Genomic DNA, 25,235 nt, shown 5'->3' with positions numbered 1-25,235 from the left:
ATCCTGGGGGTCCCTCCCATGTGGATCTCTCCTGCAGATCATGGGGCCCCCTCTGAGTTGTGACTGAGAGAGAAGGAGAAAGAGTACACTCAAGATGAAAGCTTGCATCTATTCATGTCCTGATCTCAGAAGTAGCATACTGTCATTTCTGCCATTTCCACCTGATAAAAGTAAGTCACTAAGTATCTATAGTGACTTAAGGATATTTAAGGATAGAGAAATTAAACTCCAGCCCTGGGAGGGAAAAGTAGAAAACATTTGCCTTCCAAACCATCTCCAAGAATACTTCATCTTCAACACACTTTTTACTTTAAGTACCAATAATAAATAGTGTGTATTAGTGCATATAATGTGTTCTGTTTCCATAATTGTTACAATTTATAAAAATACCTGTACTATTTAAACTGAGGATGATACAGTGGAAAATGCACAGCCTTTATTAGAATAGTTAAGAATACCTGGAATCGAATACCAACTCTTCCACTTGTTAAATGTAACCATGGACAAATTGCCTATTTTATTTTTTTGCTTGTGCGAATCCAAGATAGTAGCGACACTCACGAAAATTGGTATGTTTGTACATTTCAAGAAATTAAAGTGGTGACTAACACTTAGAACAAGTTCGATAAATATTAGCTGTTAAGACTATTTTTAAAGCTTTTTGAAATTTATGAATCTTCATATTCACATCCTTAAAGTAATTTTACTCTGATGATCAGTAATGAAATAAGCAATAAAGGATTCATACTGAGGGTTTACTGAAACAACAAATCCATATTTGTCACTTCACAAGTGGCAGTAAAACTGCATTGGTGGGCGATTTTAGCTGACAAGAATGTGGAGATGCACAGTTAGGCAGGAAATGTGCCATATACACCTGGACGCCGTGTGGCTGCCCCTTAATCACACTCCTAATGTCCTCCTAGTACCTGGGTATTGGAAGACGTATGCTCTTTTGCCTCCTTAGTGGTGCTTCTCCATCCTAGACTTGGTTGGCAGTTATTTCCTATTAATCTTCTGCCAGCTGTAAATATGAAGATGTAAACATAAAACCCTTCTCTACGGTAGGACTCACACCTGGGCAGTTTACAAGCTCTTGCTCGATCGGCATCGACTTGGGTCAGGAATTCTACAGCTGCGCTTTGTATTCCCCTTCTAATTAAACATATAATCTTGTGGTCTGCAAGCAATTAAAAAAAAAAAAAAAAAAGAGGGCTATCTAGTTCCTTAGTTTCTGTCCATGTTACATTATACTAAAAAGCTCTCTCTCCGATCTTTGGCTTCCAAGATGTAAAACGCTAAAAGAAGTTCTTGAGTAGAACTAAACTGAATGAACAGCCTTTGACAAATTTTCCAGAATCCATATGTTAATGGGACTCAGAACGCTGCTGTCCTCTTATTTGAAAAAGAATCCCGAGGAAGTTCCAGACAAGGTCAGACTCTGCTTGAACCTCAGGCTTCACCTCATCAGAAGCAGACCGTGAGCAGGAAGGGGAAGCAGATACGCCACGTTGCTTATGTGGTCACAGGATTAACAAGTGACAAATGCTGTCATCTTTCTTAATGTACTGCTTGGGAAAAACCTGCCATTTCCACCACTTAGTTTGGGAGTCTACTGCCAATGGGATTAGACAAATAAACAGACAAAACACTGGTTCTAACTCAGAATTGCTTCTGGGCGTAAGACCAGCAAGAGGTCCTATTTCCCACCAGGTACAAATATGAACAAGAAAGACTCTGAGAAACTTAAAGGGGGACCTTCCAGGTGGAGATTTAGGTGCCCGAATGTCCTCCTTTGGGAGGTGCTGTGGCTGCTGTAAGAACATACCAGCCACTGCTGGGATATTGAAGCAATGGCCGTGTCTACCCCCAGAGCAGCCCAATGCCACAGGGACCCTGAGAGACCCCACCACTCAACAACCCTTCCACCAGCAAGGGATAAAGCAAAAACAAAACAAAGCAGGAAGAAGATAAAGCCTTTCCTTCCTCCTCCTGCTCTGCCGTTTCCCCAGAGGAACCCCTCCAGGCTGACATTTACAAGGAGCCTGCAGGCGCAGGAAAAATAAAGTTTGCAAAACCCAGGTCTTGTATCACAAAGTGGTACCAAGAAGGGGGTATTTAGAGCTGAGAAGTGACAAATAACCGGCAAGTCAAGTATGTCCAGAAATGAGACGCTCTACTTGGCAATAATGTACTTTGCTGTCGCATTCTCATCTTTGGCATCTGTGACTGTTAACACTATTTCATTGTTCCTTATTCCGTTTCGTTTTATCAGTGTAGTACTTTATAATCCATTAAGCCTTTACTACCCATTTCTTTATATATCAAATTTTATTGAATGGAATACTTAAAAATCCCATGCTCCTGACGCAAAGCCGGCTACACTCCACGGCCATAATCATCAATGACAGAAAGCCACCCCATCACGTTAATAAAACGTAAGGCATTTCCCAGAACAATCAGCCACTTAGGGAACAGATTTTAGAAAGTAGAAAGAGCCTTACTTATCTGCCTGATCCTGTCTTAGATGCTGGGAAGTGGTGGATAAAAAAGGTCAATCGGGTCCATGCCCTCAAGAGCCTCATCCTAGTAAATAAAATAATTTCTGATGGTGTGAGATACTATAAAGAAGTTGAGATAGGTAACAAGTTAGAAAGGAGAGGAGTCAGAGAACAAGTAGGTTCATGAGACTTGGAAAGATGTTAAGCATCAGGAAAATAAAATTCGGAGGTCAGGCTATGCATAAAAGAAAGAAGTAAAAAAAAAATTAAACACGGGTGTGTTAAGAAAAAAATAATTTTATAAAGACTAATCACGTGTACAGCTACAGCCTGGCCCAGAATGATGGCATGAGGAAAGGGGCCTGGTATCCAGAAGCATTTTGTTTAGGCATTTCAACAAAACAAAAGAGAAGTCGTGACTTCTGTCCCTCCCACAGCCCTGCTCACCAGATTGTGAACTCCACAAAAGCAGAGAACATGTCTGTTTTTGCTGAGCGACCAACCATAGCCATCATTGGCTGAGGGTCAGCATTCAGTAAATATGTTCTGAATGACTGAATAAGTAAATGAATCATGTATACGCGAGTATATGCATGTATATATGTCAACATCTCTCTGGAAGACGTGTGGATGTTTCATGAAGAACATTTATTTAAGATAATGGCCCTGTTTCATATTGTTAAAAGGGACACAAAACTGACTCTTGCATCTTTAATTTATTATATTAGGAACTCTTCCCCCCCCCCAAGAGAAAAAAGAATGGATCGCTCTGAGAACTCTTTTCGAATATAATTCCTAATTTTTATTTATTTGTTTTCATATAACTAAGTTTAAAAGTTTAGTTAGCTAGAACTGCTACACATTTAAAGAATTTCAAGGATCATTGTTTTCAAAATGCAACATATGCCATTTTCATAAGTTTAAGAGTACCATACTGATAATTGACTAAGATTGATTTCTGTCTCTATTAATCAGACACTAAATATATTTTTATCTCCCCTCTGCTCTCTGCCCCCATCCAAGAGAGGGCCCATTAACTACCATAACTGAGAGCTTAAAACAAAGCCATAACTAATGTTTAAAATGCTGCATGTTACCATTAAATTAGAATTGCTACAGAGAGAGAAAGAGAGGAAACATGGCAATTATTGTAAAATACGTGGGTGATATACACTTCAAAAAGAACATTGGTCAGGATTTGGGGTATATCATTTTAAGCAGAGTCTCCACTTGGCCGGTTTCCTTTTAACTCCTTAATTTTCTGCACCTCTTGAGACACACAGGGAAAGGGTGATGGCTGCTGTGTTTTGGGGGGTTGTTGCCTTAAGGGGTGAGCTCTGATGCCTTGAAATAAATTTTCATACCAGCACCTGCAATTGATTTGTACCAGTTAAAATATTAACAGAATGCAAATTAAAGCATTCATAAAGTTCTCTAGGACACCTTTTGATAACTTTGCTAGATGTTTTAATTAAACACTATTAATTATGATTTGTATTGAGTTATAGAAAACACGAAGTCCAGTCTTTTAGGGACAGATAAGTGTATAGTTTACTCTGAAAATCAGCTCTACTCATTTTTTAAAATGTATTACAATAAAACATTGAAATTCTAATAAATCTAGAAGATTTTTAGGGCAACAGTGCATCTATCTTTAAAATTCAAAGAGGTATATATATTTTAATTATTAACCAAATGAAGTTATTCTTTCTTGTCCTATACGTTTTCTGGGCAACTATTACATAGTTTAGTCATTGACTAAATGTTGGGCAACAAAAGCACATGCTGTGGGATAGCTCACAGCCTAGAAGGAAAGATAACTTTACAGAGAGTAGGTACATATCTTTAGCCTACACACATGCACACATACGCATACACAATGACAATGCAGAAGTGAGGGGTTCTCAAAGGACAAGTTTGGAGACAATATAGTTTGTGGTTTAACATGTCTACACTGGCATGACAGAAAAAACATGGCTGCATTTTAGAATTCATTCACATCACATGAGAAAACCATTCAGTGGCTAATGGAGCACCAAGACCACAATTCTGAATGCATATTTGTTTGATGACTGAACGAAACCAACAATGACCTCAACAAAAAACGGGTTGAACCTATTGTCCCTGTGTGTGCTTGACTCTGCTTGCTTTTCATGGACAATTTGGGAGTTGGTCGGGTTCCTGTGTTGATAGGGAACACTTCCACAGACTAAAACGTTGGTCTTTCCCATGGCGATCTGAGAAACCTCATCCAAGAGTTGTAAGGGTAGAACATTCCTTGAAAAGCGTACAGAGTTCAAGCCATTTGGCAAAAAATGAGGAGTTGGTTATACAATAATTCTGGAGACTTTAAATACTTTAAACCACAAAACTGTCTTGTGAGTTTAATAGGATTATCTTTGGTGATCTGCCAGTTCCAGGACATGATTGTGGTGAGGGAAGTGTGTAGGCCGGGGGTGATACAAAAATGACCGCCAATCAGCCTGTATAAGTTGAATCCATGCACTATTTTTGATTGTGCAGACATACAGACAGTAACTGAAACCTTCTCAGCGGGAAGAAACTTTCCAAAGGTCAAATAATCCAATCATATGCATGGCTGGAAACATTTACCTGAAACATAATTCTCATTCAAAGAGTATGTACTTCTTTAAGTGCAAAGTGTTCTTAACTATTTGGATTACTTTAGAGCTTTTTGGTTTATTCTAGTTTCAGGTATTTAGTCTGTTAATCACACTTTCCATCCTTCTTTCAGGCTACAAAGGCTACAAAGATCTTTTTGAAGCTAAGTACCAAAAATACTTAGTGAAGATCTCCACAGAAGATCTCCACAAAAGCAAATAATGAAGAGGAAGAGTTATATCAAATCAGTCCATAGGACATCTGTGGAAGTGTGTGTGTGTGTGTGTGTGTGTGTGTGTAGTGGTTTTTGAAGAGAAACCCACACAAGTATCTGAGAAGTACAACACACAATTAATGAAGTCCACCCACAGTCAGGCTGAGAAATTCACAAGGCATTTTTATGGTTAGTTGTATATGAAAACTTGAATTTGATCAAAGTGTGAAATACAGTCCATGTGACTATTATTTTCTTAAACAATTAAACTTAGCACCTTCTTTTATTTCCTAAAAAAAAAAAGGTGTAGAAATTAAATGTGTTATTTAGGAGGCAACTAACTGAGCTTTCTAACTTGTGCCTTAATAAAGGCAACACTTCAGTGTGCTTTTAACCTTCTTCAAAGTGTTCATGTGACACACATCTGACTCTAAAAGCATCTGCATTTTGACTCTAAAAGGACATCCTAATGTCACAGTGGTGGGTGAATAGAAAAATCCTCCAAATTTTCTCAGTCATTAAAATGAAATAAACTTTTAGGTTATCCTAAAAATGAATGTAAACAATACCAAATGTGGTTAAAAGTGATCTTTTGGGACGGTGAAGCATACGAAAGATTTTATGATAGTACAGACAAGAAATCACCCTACAATTGGCTTATGCTGATACTGGCATCATTTTTTTTTCCTTTCCAATCCAACATATAGATTTTCCTAGTTGCCTACACTCATGATTATAATCATTTGAAAACTCAAGATTAACTGTCCTGTTTGCCACTGAATGTGTGTGGTCTATTTTTTACTAACTAATATGCCTGCTACATAATATTGAAGAGATAAATATTCACAGAGCTCATTACTTGGCAAAAAAAAATTTATTAAATCAACAGCTTTTGCAAGCACAGGATTTTTTTAAAGCATAGCTGCACTTACAAGACTTTAAGGCTAATTAAATTTTCTTCTCTTATTGAGTTTGATTAAGTGCTATCTCTAGTCATTCAGCAAAAATCTAGTGAATACCTATTCTTCACGAAGGGCTGTGGCCTCGAGCAGGCCAGCAAATAGTATTCCCCCTCCTTCGTTCCAAACAAATTAAGAAATAAAAAAGTGCATCACGTCATGGCGAAGACATCAGCTCTATAACTTATAAAGGCTCTGTTGGAGATTGGGGTTTTGTGTGATGGCAGAAAGGCCACCAACAGAATGCTCACATGAGGAGCTTACCCACTAAGTGGCAGAGGAGGACCCCCCCACAGAGGTGGAATGTCCAAGTCCTGGGAACCCCTTGCTCCCCAGAGGAAAATGATGCAAGCATTTCTTGGAGAATTCCTGTTTGGTCTATTCCTCCAATGGCCACTGCATAAAGGAGGAAAATGCAGGCAGATTTTATACTGGAGCTCCCGCCAGGACTGGGGGCAAAATCTCCCCTCTAACACTAGGTTTCATGCAACAAAGGTGAGTAAGGATCTTAGCCTTTGTGCTAGAAGCTCGGAGCCTGCACGGAATGTGGACTGAAAGAAAGGAGACCACTACTGCTGGGGAGAGCGGGCTGGAGTCGCCTGGGCCACTGGTATTGCAATAGTGTATTGCCTGGATCTACCTTTAGTCAGAAAGATGAGGGAACCTGACTAGAGAGAGAATATTTTAGGTCAAAGACTATTCTCAAGTAATCACAATACATGTTAAGTAAGTCTCGACGCATGAAGACACTACCCTTTATCATCAACGCCCTCCTCTTCCTTCGGTCTGAATGGGGCACCATGCAATATATTTGTAAGATTAATAGTCGACACTTATTGAATGCTATGTGCTAAGCATTTTGCCTAAGTAATATACATGATCTCATTTACCCTTCCCAACAACTCCCTGATTACACTGAGGTTTATATAGGCTAATTAGCTCGCATGAGATTACACAGATATTAAATGTTAAACATCAGAAAAAAAAAAAAAAACCTTTATCACCAAGAGGATGAACATAAAAATATTTCACAAAGCCCTGGAGACCAAACACGATTAAACCTCTGCCTACATTTTTAGCTTTGCCTCTCTGTGGTCTGGTCTCTCTGGCTTTCTTTTAGTCATTCAAACGTGCCTGATCTTTCCCATAAGTGCTGATACAGGCAAGCCGGGTTCGAGAATCCACAGGGCATCCCGAAGGACCAGCTTCACCTGACAGAAATCAAATGGGAGCCAGGAGGAAATAAGAGGGGAGTTTACTGAGTCAGGTAAGTGCCAGACTACAGCAGATAGGGTGTCTGGGAGACTTGGAAGAGGAGAAGTAAGCCGCTTCCTCATTGCTTGGGGTCAGAGGTTTATGTTGAAAGGAGTTCAGTGTATGTGTTCCTTCAGGCATCCAGGGTAGGGTCTGATCAAAGGTAAGTGTCAAGTGAACAAGAGGTGTTATTCCAGAAATCACTGAAGGTAAGGGTATCGGCACCAGCATTGACAGAGATTTGCTCTTAGATGTTATCAGGTGTGGGGGGACCAAGGATGTTTTCCCACCAGAGAATGATTAACTTTCTTGTCTCCCCCTTGGAGTAGGAACATAGCTTCTTTAGTTTACTCAGATGCAAGGTGAAACACAGAACATGAGGAAATGGGACCGGCGGAGACACAGCCAAGATGGAGCGTTTCCAAAATGGACTCCCTTCAGTTCCCCTACGTCAATGCCTTGAAGGTAGGTGCTGAAAGGAAAGTATCTGCAGTTATTTACGCCTTACTTAAAATAAAAGTTCTTTTTTAAATGTTTTGATAGATTTAGGGGTGCCTGGGTAGCTCAGTTGGTTAAGTGCCAGACGCTTGGTAACATCTCAGGTTGTGATCTCGTGGTGGTGAGACTGAGCCCCACCTCGGGCTCTGTGCTGACAGCATGGGTAGAGCTTGTTTGGGATTCTCTCTCTCTCTCCCCCTCTTTCTGTCCCTCCCCTGCTCACCCTCTCGCTCGCTCAAAAAGAACAAAATTTAAATTTTTTTATTTAATTTTATATCTTCAATTTAAATGTATATCTTCAAAATAAAAATCTAGAACACTATTTTATCTTAAAAATCATCAAGTATTTATGAACAACACAATTCTTTTCTAAAATGAAGTCAGATTTATATTTTTCAAAAATAAAAATATTCTCAGTTTAACTTAAAAAATTTTTAAAAATAGGGGCACCTGGGTGGCGCAGTCGGTTAAGCGTCCGACTTCAGCCAGGTCACGATCGCGCGGTGCGTGAGTTCGATCCCCGCGTCGGGCTCTGGGCTGATGGCTCAGAGCCTGGAGCCTGTTTCCGATTCTGTGTCTCCCTCTCTCTCTGCCCCTCCCCCGTTCATGCTCTGTCTCTCTCTGTCTCAAAAATAAATAAACGTTGAAAAAAAAAATTAAAAAAAAATTTTTAAAATAAACATATTCTTAGTTTAATTTTAATTTGGTACATGACATATTTAATCTCCATTTTCCAACAAGGTAATCTCTAATTATAATATTATAGGCTGTTGTATGGAGCAGTCATGTAGTTAGTATTGTGATCCTATGGTTAAGACATGTATTTCTCAGAGTTTACTCAAGAAAATCTTCATATAAACAAATTCAGAAGTGAGCCTGTGCCTAACAATTGGACCAAACCTGAGGACTCTTTATTCTTTTTTTTTTTTTAATTTCATACCCTTTATTTTCCACAAATATTACTAGTAAATATTATATTTGAGTCACTGTGTTACATTCTAGGATTACAAAATGATACATGAAGAAAAAAACATGAAAGCATCCAGACAGTAAGAAACAGAAGTTCAGAGAAAGGACTAAGGCCATTAGGAAAAGGTAAGTGAAAAAGGCAGGATATACCCTGGATTTTGAGTAAACAACAGAGAAGGCAAAGCAAAAGAGGAAAGTCATCCTGGGCAAGTTAAAATTCAGAGACAGGAGTTTAAATCATCCAGTTCTGTGAGAGCAGACGGATGGATGAAATCCTTCCCTGAAGGCCGCATGAGACATTGATGTTTCAGGAGGACAAGGCAGTGACATTTTCCAAAGACTCCTGCAATCAACACGACATTTCTTAGAACCAGAGCTGATGGAACGCTAGCTCCGTTTATCTCTTTTCCAATATGTAGCGTCTTTTTGCCATTTAGGAACCTATTTTCAGTCTTTTCTGCCTCTTCTTAGAGAATGATATGCGAGGTTTCTCCTCACTACAGGAGGGGTTTGGGAGGTGTGGGGGACTAGGGCAGGAGTGGACAGAAACAGAAACCAGCCTGCATTTCCTGTACTCCAGACACTATCAGATTTCCTGGACTATGAAACTACTTTGAAAAAGAAATTCTCAGTCTGAGAAATAAGTTCCTGGGCTCAGAATATCACCCTCTTCAGTTTACCCTCATCAGAACTGCCAGAATTAGCTTTCTTTCCTTTCCTTTTCTTTTCTTTTCTTTCTTTTCTTTTCTTTTCTTTTCTTTTCTTTTCTTTTCTTTTCTTTTTTTCTTTTCTTTTCTTTTCCTCTTCTCTACTTTTTTTAATGTTTATTTACTCTTGACAGACAGAGAGACAGTGCCTGAGCTGGGGAGGGGCAGAGAGAGAGGGAGACACAGCATCCAAAGCAGGCTCCAGGCTCCGAGCCATCAGCACGGAGCCCGATGCGGGGCTCGAACTCACAGACTGTGAGATCGTGACCTGAGCCGAAGTTGGAGGCTCCACCAACTGAGCCGCCCAAGTGCTCCCAGAATCGGCTTTCCGAAACCCAAACCTGATCGAGTAACTGCCCAACTCAGAATCCTTCCACCCCTTTCCAGTTTTCACAGCCTAAATTCCCATCTTTCCTATGGCAGCAGCATTTGAAAGGCGTGAGAGGATGCTTGCCGCCGTCTTCCAACCATGTGCCCAGTGTGGGGAGCAGGGCTGGCATGCACCGTGCTCTTGGAGAACACAGCTGAGGGGACAACGGCCCTGCCAGCTTCCAGCCTTGCCTCCCATTGCCTGTCCCCCTCCTGTGCTGCGTCCCTCACCCCCCTGCTGCTCCTCACCTGCTCGAGTCTCTCCTGCCTTTCTGGCCTCTCTCTTCCTCTGACCCTCCTGTTTTCCATCTTTATCCTCTAACCTACCCTCTGCATCAGTGGTCTCACACTTTGCTAACTGGACCCACCTTTCAAAACTCCTGGAAGGTGGTTTACTCCGTGAAGTTTCCTTTGATCTCTGCTTGTAGTAAGATGTCCCATAGCCATTTCTACAAACTTTCCTCACTGCTGTTACTGTACTTGGACGTAGCATTGTCTCCCACAAAGGCCGTTAACAGCATTCAAAGCAGGGAACGTCTTACTCATCTTTGTATTCCCAGCGACTAGCAAGATTCTCGGCATTAAACTACTTTTTTTTACATAAAAGCTTGTAGAAATTGTTAGTAAACACAACTAAAGAACAATCTTTTCAGAACTCTCCCTGTTGTTTCTGATGGCCAAAGCCCTTTTTCAATCCTCTTCTACGATGATAATTTGACACGAAAACTTCATTTTCTTGTTATGTAACAACTACCGTCATTAATAACATAGTTACTGTTCGTCTTTTAATGGCGCTTTATAGCTGGTTCACTCCATTGACTTGCCTCTTTTTTACATTTTTTTAAGGAGAAAAACCGTTCAGGTGTCACGGAATGAACACAAACCTGAGAGTTTTCTGCTCTGGGTGCCCCTTCCAATAGCTGTGACAATGGACTTCTTTGGACCTCAGTTTCCTCAACTACAAATCAAAGACATGGACAGACGGTATCTAAATCTAATATTCTAGTCTGAAAATTAAAGGAGAGTACATTATAAATATTTTATAGAGGCTATTTGTGATTATGAACTGATGCATAATTTCCTAGAGCTTTTTTACTGAATATTCTAGGACTATAAAAGTATTATGGAGAAATGTGCCAAAGCAGCTGGAAAAAATCCAATTATTAGTTTAGCGTCAATTTTTCTCCCTCCATTTCTACATTATATTATTCTCATCCAGTGAAGCATTTTGTTGACACAGAAAACACAAATACATTGTGATTATTAAGTTAACTTTCATTAATAGAGTACTTACGTTAATAGCATTTCCAAGTAATTTTTCTTGTCTACAAACAAAATGCCTTATTTTTTTCCCCAATGATTGCACCTTTTTGATGATAACTTGAGGCTTGCCTACTCTATATGCTAGTGTCAAACACAAAACCAGCTTTGGGTACGCATGAACGATTTCACTGCATGTTCTAAACATCTTCTGAAAATGGCACTTTTTTTTTATTATGAGCAGCAGAATTATGCCTCACCATGTGGCCTTATTTGAGATTATATTATTAAATGTGGCATGAGAGCTGAAATACGAAGTGAAACTTGTATGATTTCTAACTGCCTTTCCAATAAAAGCAGCAGGGTGCTATTAAGAAATCCCATTTTGAAAGTATATATTTGCAGAAGAAATAAGGCTTCAGTTCTCATTCTCTATAGGCAACTCTACATAGGCAAGCTGCAAGGTTTCTTCCATGTCATTACCATTGTTTTTTTCTTCCGATTTATAGAATTTCACTATCTCCTAGGGACGCACCAGGCTCTAAATAGCTCTGCTTCATTAGAAACTCTTTCTTTGGACTCTTCTTCTCAAGATTAGAAACAGCCCTTTTTTATAATTCTGTGAATGGTACCGTTTGAAACATACAACGTTCTTGTTTTTGTTTTTTTCTTCTGGAAGCCTATACCTTCCACTATAGTGTTTTTGAAATAACATTACAGTTTTCTAATATATTTGTGACTATTTGAGTTTTAAATGGGGATAAACATTGGATTAAATATTAACTTGCGCCTGAATGTACTATGGAATCATGGACGCACGCTGACCACAAATTTGTCATTACTATTCAGTGTAGCACATGCACTTTGTGTCATAAAGTATACCAGTTAGACTTTAGGATTTTCGAAGGATCTTATTTACTCTGTAGCATTCATAGCTCTTCTCTTTAGAAAGCTTAAGGAGTCGTGGCAGATAACAAAATGCCTATTTTTCAGGGAGGAAGGCAGGGTTGATTTGAAATAAAATAGAACTCCCTGATGCTGATTTGCTTTGTGAAAGATGCAGTTGGATTCAAATATCTCTAATGAGCAGCTATGTTGTCTCTGCTTATTTCAACCTAATATCATATTTTTTGTTGTTTTCTTAACTGTGATTTTCTGTAAAGATAAAAACATATAGATATTAATAGAGCAGAGATCTGTGTAATCATCACCCAGATTTAATTAGTACAATTAGTATTATATTAGTATTCCATCTATTATATTAGTATTATATTAGTATTTCCATCTATTACAAAAAAGCTTTATACATATACTGCAGAAAATCTGTTCCCACCCCCATCACATTTCCCTCCTATCTGTTGCCAGAGATGCTGAGTGAATGTGTGTCTCTCCATTTATGGCTTTATTTATTTTTTTCATCTTCATTTATTTTTGAGAGAGAGACAGACAGAGTGTGATCAGGGGAAGTGCAGAGAGAGAAGGAGACACAGAATCCAAAGCAGGCTCCAGGCTCTGAGCTGTCAGCACAGAGCCCAAGGCGGGACTCGAACTCATGGACCGTGAGATCGTGACCTGAGCTGAAGTCAGATGCTCAACCGACTGAGCCACCCAGGCACCCCAGCCATTTATGGTTTTATATATAACATATATATAATATGTATTGTCACTATAAACATATTGTCACTAATACAGGAGGAACATAACACTGTCAGATCACTTTGCAACATGTTTTTTATTCACTTAAAATTATGTATTTTGAGGGGCGCCTGGGTGGCGCAGTCGGTTAAGCGTCCGACTTCAGCCAGGTCACGATCTCGCGGTCCGTGAGTTCGAGCCCCGCATCAGGCTCTGGGCTGATGGCTCGGAGCCTGGAGCCTGTTTCCGATTCTGTGTCTCCCTCTCTCTCTGCCCCTCCCCCGTTCATGCTCTGTCTCTCTCTGTCGCAAAAATAAATAAACGTTGAAAAAAAAAATTTTTTTTTTTAAATTATGTATTTTGGGGTGCCTGCGTGGCTCAGTCGCTTGAACACCTGATTCTTTTCAGCTCAGGTCAGGTTCAGATCTCATGGTTGGTGAGATCGAGCCCTGTGTCGAGCTCTGCACTGACAATGCAGAGCCTGCTTGGGATTCTCTCTCTCCCTCTCTGTTTCTGCCCTTCCCTCAGTCTCTTTCTCTCTCTCTCTCTCTCAAAATAAATACACATAAAAATATGTATTTGAAGTTTACTGATTTTAATAAATGTACCCTTTACTCATTTTTGTTTAATCCATTGTGTGACCATACTCAATTTATTTACCCATTCTTCAGTAATGAATGTTTTCATTGCTTCCAGAATTTTACTACTAAAAATAACACTGACTGGAGGTTTTTATGTGGCTCTCCTAAAATGGGTAAACCTGGGGCGCCTGGGTGGCGCAGTCGGTTAAGTGTCCGACTTCAGCCAGGTCACGATCTCGCGGTCCGTGAGTTCGAGCCCCGCGTGGGGCTCTGGGCTGATGGCTCGGAGCCTGGAGCCTGTTTCCGATGCTGTGTCTCCCTCTCTCTGCCCCTCCCCCGTTCATGCTCTGTCTCTCTCTGTCCCAAAAATAAATAAAAAATGTTGAAAAAAAATTAAAAAAAAAATTTAAAAAAATAAAATGGGTAAACCCGATTTCCTCTAGTGTGTATTTTCTCCATTTGAGGAACTCCGGGGTCAGTGGGTCATTGCTTTCTGCTTCTAAAGCTTATAAATGCGTGTGATAAAAAGGGGCATGCACAGTTTTGCCTTAACAACATATCGTCTTCTGCATCATTGCCGAATCAATCAATAAATGAATAATTAATTTTGAATAACTTACTAGTAGGGAGATAGTAAACTTTTCTGAGGCGAATTGTAAAGCATTCCTCTCTGTGGTTGCAATTAAGGTTGTTTCTTTTTGAAAAATGTCCTTTCGTCTTGCTTCATAAATGAATAAAAAAGAGTGAGGTTTTGAAGTGTCATGGACCTAGCCTGCACTCCAGCTAATGAAAATGTGTTCACTGCTTTAAAAATTTTTTTTAATGTTTATTTATTTTTGAGAGAGACAGAGACAGAACATGAGTGGGGGAGGGGAAGAGAGAGAGAGAGAGACACAGAATCCGAAGCAGGCTCCAGGCTCTGAGCTGTCAGCACAGAGCCCGACATAGGGCTTGAACTCACTAACCACGAGATCATGACCCGAGCCGGAGTCGGACGCCCAACCAACTGAGCCACCCAGGCGCCCCTCTTCACTGCTTTTTAGAACCACATAGTTCCTAATGCCTCTTCCTAACACATGACTCTTACAAGCAGTTGCCTCACTGTACTTACCTTACATGTGTAGAGGGTAAAAAACATGCAAAGAGGAGGAAAAGGACATAGCTTTTTCTAAGGTTAGCATCCTCCCTAACGAGAAACTGTTCAGGACGTTCAGCCTGGACATCAGAAAGGTGGATACCTGAGGAGCTCCTGGGTGGCTCAGTCGATTAAGCATCAGACTCTTGATTTCAGTTCAGGTCATGATCTCACCGTTTGGGAGGTTTGTGAGTTCGAGCCCCGCATCAGGCTCTGTGCTGACAGTGTGGAGCCAGCTTGGGATTCTCTCTCTCTCTCCCTCTCTCTCTCTCAAAATAAATTAATAAACTTAAAAAAAAAAAGAAAATTGGCTACCCGAGAGCAAGTACTATCTCTTAGTTTTCTATCAATAAATACTATCCTGATAAACAATACCAGAACAGTGTCTATTAACAGGCAGTTATTCATTTACCCATTCCATTGGTGCATATTGCTTATATTTATATTTAAAAATAAAAGGACAGCCATTCGTGATGATAATTTTATGTGTCAACTTAGCTAGGCCATGGGGCCAGCTGTCTGGTCCAACATATTCTTAATGTTGTTGTGAAGGTATTTTTTAGATGCGGTTAACATTTAAGTCCCTAGATTTTGAGCAGAGCCAGCTTCCCTCCAAAATGTGGATGGCCTCATCCAATCAGTTAAAGGACGTTGGAGCAAACGTAGGTTCCTGGACCAGAAGCCATTCTGTCACTCTAGAGTAGCATAGAAACCCTGCCTCAAATTTTCCAGTTTCCAGTCCAGAGATTTCTGACTCAAGGCTGTGACATCAACTCTTTTCTCAATTTCCAGCCTGTCCGCCTGCTTGCTCTACGGAGATTGGACTTGACGACCCCCCCTCCAACATGTGAGATAATGCCTTAAAATAAATCTCTCTCTCCCTCTTTATCTCTCTTTTCTCTCTTTCTATCATTTCCTTTTCACCTCTGAGTTTTACTCTATTTCCATACTGTATTTATATTTTTCTTTACACACTTTTGCATAATAAATCCCTCTCTCTCTCTCTCTCTCTCTTTTCTCTCTCTAGTTTCCTTTTCACATCTAAGTTTTCCTCTATTTCCATACTATATTTATTTATTTTATTTTATTTTATTTTATTTTATTTTATTTTATTTTATTTTTTTAAATTTTTTTTTCAACGTTTATTTATTTTTGGGACAGAGAGAGACAGAGCATGAACGAGGGAGGGGCAGAGAGAGAGGGAGACACAGAATCGGAAACAGGCTCCAAGCTCTGAGCCATCAGCCCAGAGCCCGACGCGGGGCTCAAACTCACGGACCGCGAGATCGTGACCTGGCTGAAGTCGGACGCTTAACCGACTGCGCCACCCAGGCGCCCCTCCATACTATATTTATATTTATATTTATATTTATATTTATATTTATATTTATATTTATATTTATTTATATTTATATTTACATGCTTTTGCTTTTGCATAGTTATATATCTGTTGTGAAAACCCATCTGGTAGTTCCAACATCTGGGTCGTCTCATGGGTGGTCATCTCCATCGATTGCCTGTTCTCTTGAGTATGAATCATCGATTCCTAGTCCTCACATAACTAGTGATTTTGGATAATGCGATGCCTCATTTTGTATGGCAGTTTGGGTTAAAGGTAAAACACTATTTCTGGATATGACTCTGAAGGTGTTTAGCTATGGGATTAGCATTTGAGTCAATAATCTGGATAAAGAAGGTCTACCCTCACCTATGTGGGTAGGCATCATCCAGTCAGTGGAAGGCCCAAATAGAACAGAAAGGAAGAAAGGGGACGCATTCTTTATCTTTTTTCTTGAGCTGGGACATTCATTTTCTCCCACCCTTGGGCATTGGAGCTCCTGGTTCTCAAGCCACTGGACTAGGATCTTACTTACACCAGTGGACCCCTTCTCATGCCTTCCATCTTGAACTGGGAGTTACACTCAGCTCACCTGGTTCTCGGGCCCTTTGGGATGCAGACTGAATTACACCACTGGGTTTCCCAGTTCTCCTGTTTGCAAATGGCCCCGACATAGAACTTCTCAGCCTCCATAATTGACTGAGTCAATGTCCATAATAAATGTCCCCTTTTTTATCTATACATATCCTATGGGTTTGTATCTCTGGAGAACACTAATACAGATTGTACCACTGACATTATGAATCATATATTAAAGAGATGCTAGACAGGGTCCTTTCTTCTAAAGGAAATATTTTTCAGACCATTCTAAAAATATTAGCCTGCAGTTAACTTTTAAAATTTTCTTTGATTTTATTAAAATGTCCATTATCTTCAATGTTAAAATTCTTGATATTTTGATATATCTAGATTTCTTGCATTGATTTTTTTATGCAGGAAAATATGATTTGTCTTGATTGCTGGAGTTATCAACCCTCCTTGAAAGTTTGTGCCAACATGCGTATTTCATTTGCCTCTCCATTAGCCTCATGGGTTCTCAGGAAGAAAGAGGCGCCTGTCTCCAGCCTGGTTGCTGTCGCCGTGTGCCGCTGTGGCCGCACATTAATGTCCTGCGCAATTGGTCCTGTTGATGCTAAATGACCTCAATATCATGACCCCAGAGGATGAATGTTCCAAATATGGGCTGCATCTCTGTCGGCTTATTATTTCTGCAGCTGCCACTTCCTCTGCTTCTATTATAGGCACAGACACACATAAAAATAAAGTCATAAAGATGCTATCGCTTTTCTCCATACACTAAGAAACAGCTAGATAGCTCATACATTCTGGTACTCGAGGTACCTGAATTATCGGATTTCTCTCCTTGCCAGTGAACACACTTTGCACTCTTCTTATCCTTATAGAAAAGAACTAATCCCTCCATTCTCATTTCTTTCCTCCAAATAACAAATTTAAAAGGTGGGAAGTCGTATTTTTCATTGACATCATGAAAACGTTCTACTCTAAATACATAGGCATATTTTCTATGTTCTCAACAAAGAAACCAATAAGCCATAAGGTTATTTACAGTCATATTTTTTTTATTTAAAAATCTTAATTCTTTAGAAAGTATTAAGCTGAGAGACTTTCTCCAAATGAGAGTGAGAGAAACTATATTCTGCCTGTCTCCCTCCCCCCGCCAAAATTACAACTTCATCATTTTTTCCGGGAATGGTGATGTTTTATTTACAAAGAGAGAATTGCTTTTTAAATGGATTTAGTGGAAATTCTTTTTTTTTGTAATCTTAGGGAGACATAATTAATTATAACATCGTGCAGGTGTCAAGTGTACCACATAATGATTCTAGTCAAGATCGCTATATGCAAACCTCAAAGTTGCTAAGAGACTAGGTCTTGATCGTTCCTACCACAACAAAGAAATGATAATCATGTCACATGACAGAGGTGTTAGCTAATCTTAAGGTGGTGATCCTATTGCAATATATAAATACGTTGAGTCAGGGGCACCTGGGCGGCTCAGTCGGTTAAATGTCCAACTTCAGCCTAGGTCATGATCTCGTGGTTTGTGAATCCGAGCCCTGCTTTAGGTTCTGTACTGACAGCTCAGAGCCTGGAGCCTACTTGGGATTCTGTGTCTCCGTCTCTCTCTGCTCCTTCCCCTCTCTCTCTCCCTCTCTCAAAGATAAATAAACATTAAAAATTTTTTTTAAATTAAATATACGGAGTCAACATCTAGTCCTCATTTTTAATTAAACCTTAAAAAGAATGCCCAAATGTTCACTTCTCTAACATTAGTTGCAAGACCACAGCACGACCTCATTCCAGCTATTCCACTATTTGCTACTTTTCCCACCTCTATAATTTCCACTCTTTCCAATTTTATACGCATGGAATTGGCAGTCAAATTGTTTGCGAAAAAGTATTTTTGTCTACTTATTCATTAATACATTAATTATTTTGCTCATAAATTCATTGCTTAATCTATGATTTCAGTACTCCCAGACCAGTTCTTGCACCTTCTTTTTAAATTATTTCTTCCCTGCTACAAGGACCGTGCTATTCGGCAGCTGGTAGACCACCAAAAGGGATTGCTTCCCAGGTATTTATCATACATGACATAGGAAGAATGACATTTCTGGACCTCTAATTCCATGGATAAAACTTGGGAATAATAGAATTCTCTTTTACCTTGCTATAGAAAATGAAATAAGATAATGACATAAGTAATAACACAAGATACACAACAAAAGCCCATTTTCTTCTGACTATACGTAACTTCATTCTATTTGAAATCTTGCCATTGTTGCTTACTGACCTACGTGATTCTGCCTCTGTCATTATTTGTATTTTAGGAGAGTATTTAGATTCATAAATTTCTCTTCTTAAACGTGCAGGTAAGTTGTTGTATACCATAGACTAATTTTTGACCTTCATAATGTAGCCAGGTTAATTACTAGTTAATGAAAACCATTTATTTTGCCTATAATAAGCTGCTCAGCAGGAATTTTCCACCTAATTAATAGTGACATGTTATATGAACCACATCTGGCATTTTGCACCTCTTTCGAGGCAATTTCGAAGACTAATCATCCACAATACATTTGAATATGTCTTTGCCAGTCATGATAACAACTCACGGAGAAGAATATTTCATAAACAAACACTGCACAGTGATCATTCGAAGTGATTTCAGTTTCCTCATAGACAGTAAAAATAAGTTGAAGAATGCTTCTTTGTCTCAAGAGTAGATATGAAAGTCCTTGGTTAAAAATTAAACCATGTTCTAGCCCTCAGTGGTACCCCTCTCGATATTGTAAATATTACTATTTAATTACTAATCTAATTACTTTCCAAATGAACATATAAAATATGTATTAAGTGGAAGAAAACCCATCTAGGCCACTTCTGCAGAATTAGATCGTCATCAAATATATGTCTGGTTATGATTGTTAAAGGGGTCAAATCGAAGGAGTTTACATACAAAATAATTTCAAACCCTAATGGATTAATACTTTGATGATTTCTAAAACTGTGCATCACAGAGCACTCATCCTTTACACGGGACTGTGTACGTTAGGGAAGTCAGATAAAACATGTTAACTATGGAAACATTTCAACCTTTAATTACAGGAACACACAGCTTTGCAACTTCCCTTTGTTATAAATTTCACCAGTCACTAGAGTTAATACGTAAAATATTTTAAACAGTCTGAACGGCCTGACAGCCAGTAATCTTCAGTGCAATTTGTCTACTCGTATTCATTCTGCCTTCATAATCTCAGGTCAGCCAACCTTTGATGAGGCAAGTAAAGAGGCAAAATGTTGGGATTCCGGCATGCCAACAAATGGACCCTATCACTGGAATAAGAGAAATTTCAGGTAGTCTCATTCATGCTCCTATAGATTATTAAAATTTCTTGAAAACGTCAATGCTCCATTCTCCAGACTATATCTCCCAGATCTGCTAAACAATGTGGAGTTAGGAAAACAAGATTACCGCAATATTAGGCCTATCCACAGTAATGACAACAGGCCGGATGTGAGGGGGCATTAGAGATTGCCCTGAGGTAATCACTTGGCCAAGATTTGAGAAATTAAATCAGATCTTCAATATTTTGCATAAATCCAGCTGTGGTTTTATCTGCACGAAATGTGTTGCCTTAATGTTATATTTTACCTGGTCTATGGATCAGAGGAACAAAATTACCATAATCCACTGACCTCACCTGTTTTCATTCATATTCACTTTAGATTACAGGAGTTAATATGTTTCATAAGATGAGTTTTTCCAGAAAACAATGACAAAACCGGAAACTCTTCATGAAGGCAAAGAATGAGAAGGGAAGACACGACCACAAGCTAGGGTTTTGAGATAGGAAACCGAAGGCACCCGTGAGAGAAAAAGCTGCTTTTCCCCTTTGCTTCTTTTCTGACTTCTATTCGTGCTAGGACCTGCTCCCCCACTCCACTCCACACATGCCTCGGGATGCAAATAGCCCATGTCATCCTTGTAAGGGACAAGGAGTTCGTGATTTCTCTAGAATACCACGCATGGAAGGAAAGACCAGGTGAGAATGATTGAAGCTATCACACGCATACCCCAGACCAAAGGCGCCAGACATCTCGATGCCGAGACCCCTGGCTTCAGCCAATAAGTGACATATGATGGACACCTGGACCTTGTCCTCTTTCTGACCAGTTCCTGGATGCCTGAGGGTACACGTGCACCAGACCACAACTGTCAACAAAAACCCTAGGCCCCAAGAAAGATGAGACTCCTTCTTTTCCTTTCTGAATCTCCCAGACGTTCCAAGTGTATCTCCTTCCCCACGTCTTCAATAAAGTAGGATTTCGCCTTCTACTGCCTTTGATTTCCATCTTGAGTGAAGCCAAAGACTGTGTAGGTTGGTCCCGGGGGGCCCCCCTCTGGGTCCTCCGACTCCACCTATCTGCATCAATTTTATCGTTGCAACCTATACATTTCTCTTATCCTTCTCACTTGCTTCTGGATAAAACTAAATGATGTAGGGTCTCAAGAAGATTGTTCATACTACAGGAAAAAATAACACGCTACCATAAAAAGTTACTCTAAATAAATGACTTCCCCTAACCGTACCCTCTGTATAAACATTTCTCTATGGGGCACCTGAGTGGCTCAATGGGTTAAGCATCAGACTTCGGCTTCAGTTAGTCAAGCTTCTGAATTCAGCTCAGGTCATGGTCTCATGGTTCCTGAGTGTGAGCACTGCGTCGGGCTCTGTGCTGACAGCTCAGAGCCTGGAGCCTGCTTCAGATTCTCTCTCTCTCTCTCTCTCTCTCTCTCTCTCTCTCTCTCTGCCCCTCCCCTGCTCGTGCTCTGTCTCTCTCTCAAAAATAAACATTAAAAACAAATCCAAACATAACTCTTCATGTAGTTGTGGTGTAAAGCCTAAAGCCAAGGTGCAGTCTGATGCATTGTCTTCTGGTAAAATCAGGAGGACTTCAAATGGCCTAACTACAAGGTTGTCGCCCAATCAGCCCACCAGGATAAGGCCCCCTAGCCAGGCAACAGTCCCCATCAAATGTACCAAGTGTAGCTACTGCTTCTGGAGGGTGGGCGTCAGTTCCCTGCCAGGCCATGGAATTATTCAACAAGCCAATTACGTGATCACATAGAAACCAGGGGGCACCCCACCCTCTTGATTCTGCAGAACTTCCCTCTGACAGCCCCTGCCTGTTCACCGTTCTCAAGTGCAACCCTCTTGGGGCCCCACGTGGTTGGGATTCCCCTCCTCAAAGCTGGGTTTGTCCGTCCCCATATCACGAGGTAGGAATTACTACTTTCTTAACAACAGGCTGAATAGCAAACAATTAAAACTGTACAGAAATTATAATGATTTTTTTTTGCTTTAATATGAAAAAGTGGGAAATTGCATTAATTAATTTTAATGCATTCCTGCTGAAGGTCCAACTGACCCATGATGAATTATCCTTCGTACGTTTTTCACTTTACTATCTAGTATTTTCCTTAGGATTTTTGTATGAATGTTCTTAAAAGTTATTGGCTGTGAGATTCTCTTTTATTTTGCTGTTCTTGTTAAGTTTGGTTTTAAGGGCCTGATTAGCCTCATGAAATGAAAAGAAATTCACTCATTTTTATTTTAATTCTGGGAAAGCTTGTATATGATTGGAATTACTTGTTATGCAGATGTCTGATAGAATTCATCAGTGAATCCAACTTTGTGTGGGTTTTCTATATAGAAAGATTGTTGATTGTTAATTGAATCTATCTGGCTTTAGTTATAATTCAGATTTCTTTTTTGTCGTCCTCATAAGTTTTACTAATATTTTACCAGCTATTTTTAGATTTTTATCTAAATTTTCCTATAGTTTGCTATAAAGTGACTGACTCAAAATATGCTTTCATAAACTTGTCTATTATATGATTTCTCTTGTCTATTGTGTCTCTTAGGCTTGTTCATGCTGCTTTGTTTCCTTCTGTGCATGATGTTTTAACTGAGTTGCAGACATTACTGAAGAAAAATTGGAAAAAAAAATTGTCGGGCCCTAAATGATGTTGCATTTCACATTAGAGGCCAGAGATTTTGGCAACACTGAAATCAGTTTAATCTACACAACTATTGAGAATGCTAAGTTGGATGTTAGTCTTTGAACTATGTTTATTCCTATCATTCCCAGCCAAATTGCTAGGAGTTGTAACAAGATTTCAACTCATGCCCCGGTATGCATGAACTTTGGTTCCTCTTGTCCCATGGATATTCAGATGAATCCTTTCTTATCTGGCTTTTCTTCATCTCTACTGATATTTTGCTGTTGTTTTACAGTCTGTTTTATCTGAGATTAGTACAGCCACTCTAGTTTTCTGTGGTTTCTGTTTGTAGACTTTTTTCTATCATTTTGCTTTCAACTCATATCTTCAAATCCAGTGTGTCCCCTAAAGACAACACGTAATAGGCTATTGTTTATTTTAACCATATTGACCAACTCTGCCTTTTGATTGGATTGTTTACTTCATTCACATTTAATGTTCGGATTTATGGCTCATAGTTTTGTTTTACATAAATTGCCTGTCCTCAATGTTTCTCCATCATTAACTGCTTTCTTTTGCATTAAGTGAATATTTTTCAGTATAACATTTTCATTTCTTTAATAAATAAGAAGAAAGAATAAAGAAAGAAGAGGAGGAAGAGGAGAATAACAAGAACAACGATGATGATCACAACTCCATGTGCTTGGGCTTTAGATTTATTTTATTTTTCAATTAATTTTGCTCCAGGTCTGATTATCCAATCTGTTTGAGTGTTTAGGCCTAAAGCATTCAATATTAATATATTTTATCCTTAAAATGGCTCAAGTGAATCATATGCCCAAAGTGATCTGGAGTCAGTTCCTTCGAAAACCCTGCAATTGTTGAGGGGCGCATGGGTTGCTCAGTGGGTTGGGCGTCCCACTTCGACTCAGGTCATGACCTCACAGTCGTGAGTTCGAGCCCCACGTCGGGCTCTGCGCTGACAGGTCAGAGCCTGGAGGCTGCTTCAGAATCTGTCTCCCCTCTTTCTCTGCCTCTCTCTCTTTCTCTCTCTCTCTCTGTCTCTCAAAACTGAATAAACGTTAAAAAAGTATCGAAACCCTTGGAATGTTCAAAGCACACAGTTTTGCTGGCTTCATGTTTTTCTAAGGAATAAGTCTAAGCAGGCTCATAGAGGAATTTTCTGGAGGAGACGCTGAATGTGTTTCAACTTGGTCAATCTTCAAAGGCCCAAGAAAGCAGGAAAATAAAATAGTTCATAGTTTGTGCCAAATATTTTCTTAATGACCAGCAATCCAAGTGGTGATTGCATTTGGTTGTTAAGAAACCTCTTTCGGTCTCCCAGAGACAGGCACTGGATCTGAGGTTATCACTGCATTGGCTCAAATGCTCAGTTAGTAATGGCTTCAGTCAAAAGATCAACTCTTATCCATTGAATATTTCAAGCAAGTATTGATTGTGTTGCATTTTTTCTTAGATGTTTGCTATTTTTTATTTCAACTCACTTTTAAGTGGAAATACTGTCAAAATTCCATAATTCATAGTTAAACTAAAGCTTGTTTGAAGCCCTTATAAAACGGATCACAGCCTTGATTTAAAAATCAAATAAATATATTTAGAGAAAATAAATAAATATAGCTAGAGAAAATATATTAAAGGAAATATAGAAAAAATCCTTAGACATACACAGTAGTCAGATCTTGTAGGTCTCATATTCCTCAGTTACTTTGCAGTTATAATCTGAATAGAATACTAAGGATTAGAAAGTAAAAAAGAAAATTGGCAAAAAACAAACTGATCTTTGCTTGGCTTAATATTATTACATACCTCAGAATCTTAAAAATCACTCTTATAATGAATCAGCCATAAGGTTGGCCTTAATTAATTCAGTCTCCTGTGCAAGATCATAAATGAAACATAATTCATTGTAATTTTCATTTACCCTCCTCTACCCTTTAAAAAATAAGAAACTTCTATTTTAACCTTCTTGGCCTAGTGTTTTAATTCAATGACATAGTGAAAATGCATGGAATCGACTTAAATACCTTTTTAGATTTTTTCGGTGAGTATTGGCTCTAACCTGAGTATTTCCTTGTTGACATTAATGCAGTTTATTCAATCAAAAGCTACATTAAATTCTATATCTTCACTGCATTTATCAATTACACTCCTTTCCAGGTCACTAACCTCTCCTGAATTTTTTATTACTAAATTACTTTGATGAAGTGATGCTTAAATTTCTCTTTAGTACTTCCTAAAGTTATGAAACTGATTTCCATTCAGGCTCACATCATCATCTGTCAGACTATTTCTTGGGAAACTGTTCTAGCAAATACACGCACGTGCTTGCACACACATACAAAGCGCCTCAGGCTTTGCAATATTTCACGTACGGATCCGTAGAGACAGAAGTAGTTGGCAATAAGGAAAATGGGGGAGACATTTCTCACTAAAGTAACTAAGGACATTTAAAAATAAATAAGCAAAAACAGTGCTCCCAAGATACAGTTCAAACACAGTGAAGAGAAATACCAACACACAATTCCAGTATCTGTAAGAAATTTACCCTGAAAAGAAGGCACATGATTTAAATAACTTTACCC

At 39.2% G+C, this 25,235-nt stretch overlaps 1 long non-coding RNA gene across 1 annotated transcript; it reads left to right on the top strand.

Moving 5' to 3' along the window:
* The first annotated feature begins 7,912 nt into the window (after positions 1-7,912).
* On the top strand, positions 7,913-23,617 carry LOC121032613 (uncharacterized). Its single transcript, XR_005791387.1, has 3 exons — positions 7,913-8,015; positions 9,051-9,143; positions 22,555-23,617. It is a non-coding gene; the product is annotated as an uncharacterized LOC121032613 (long non-coding RNA).
* Positions 23,618-25,235: the final 1,618 nt, after the last annotated feature.

This window comes from Herpailurus yagouaroundi, unplaced genomic scaffold, assembly GCF_014898765.1.
Source record: "Herpailurus yagouaroundi ecotype Mexico unplaced genomic scaffold, PumYag 142, whole genome shotgun sequence".
Taxonomy (NCBI): Eukaryota; Metazoa; Chordata; class Mammalia; order Carnivora; family Felidae; genus Herpailurus; species Herpailurus yagouaroundi.
This window is presented reverse-complemented; position numbering and strand designations above follow the sequence as displayed.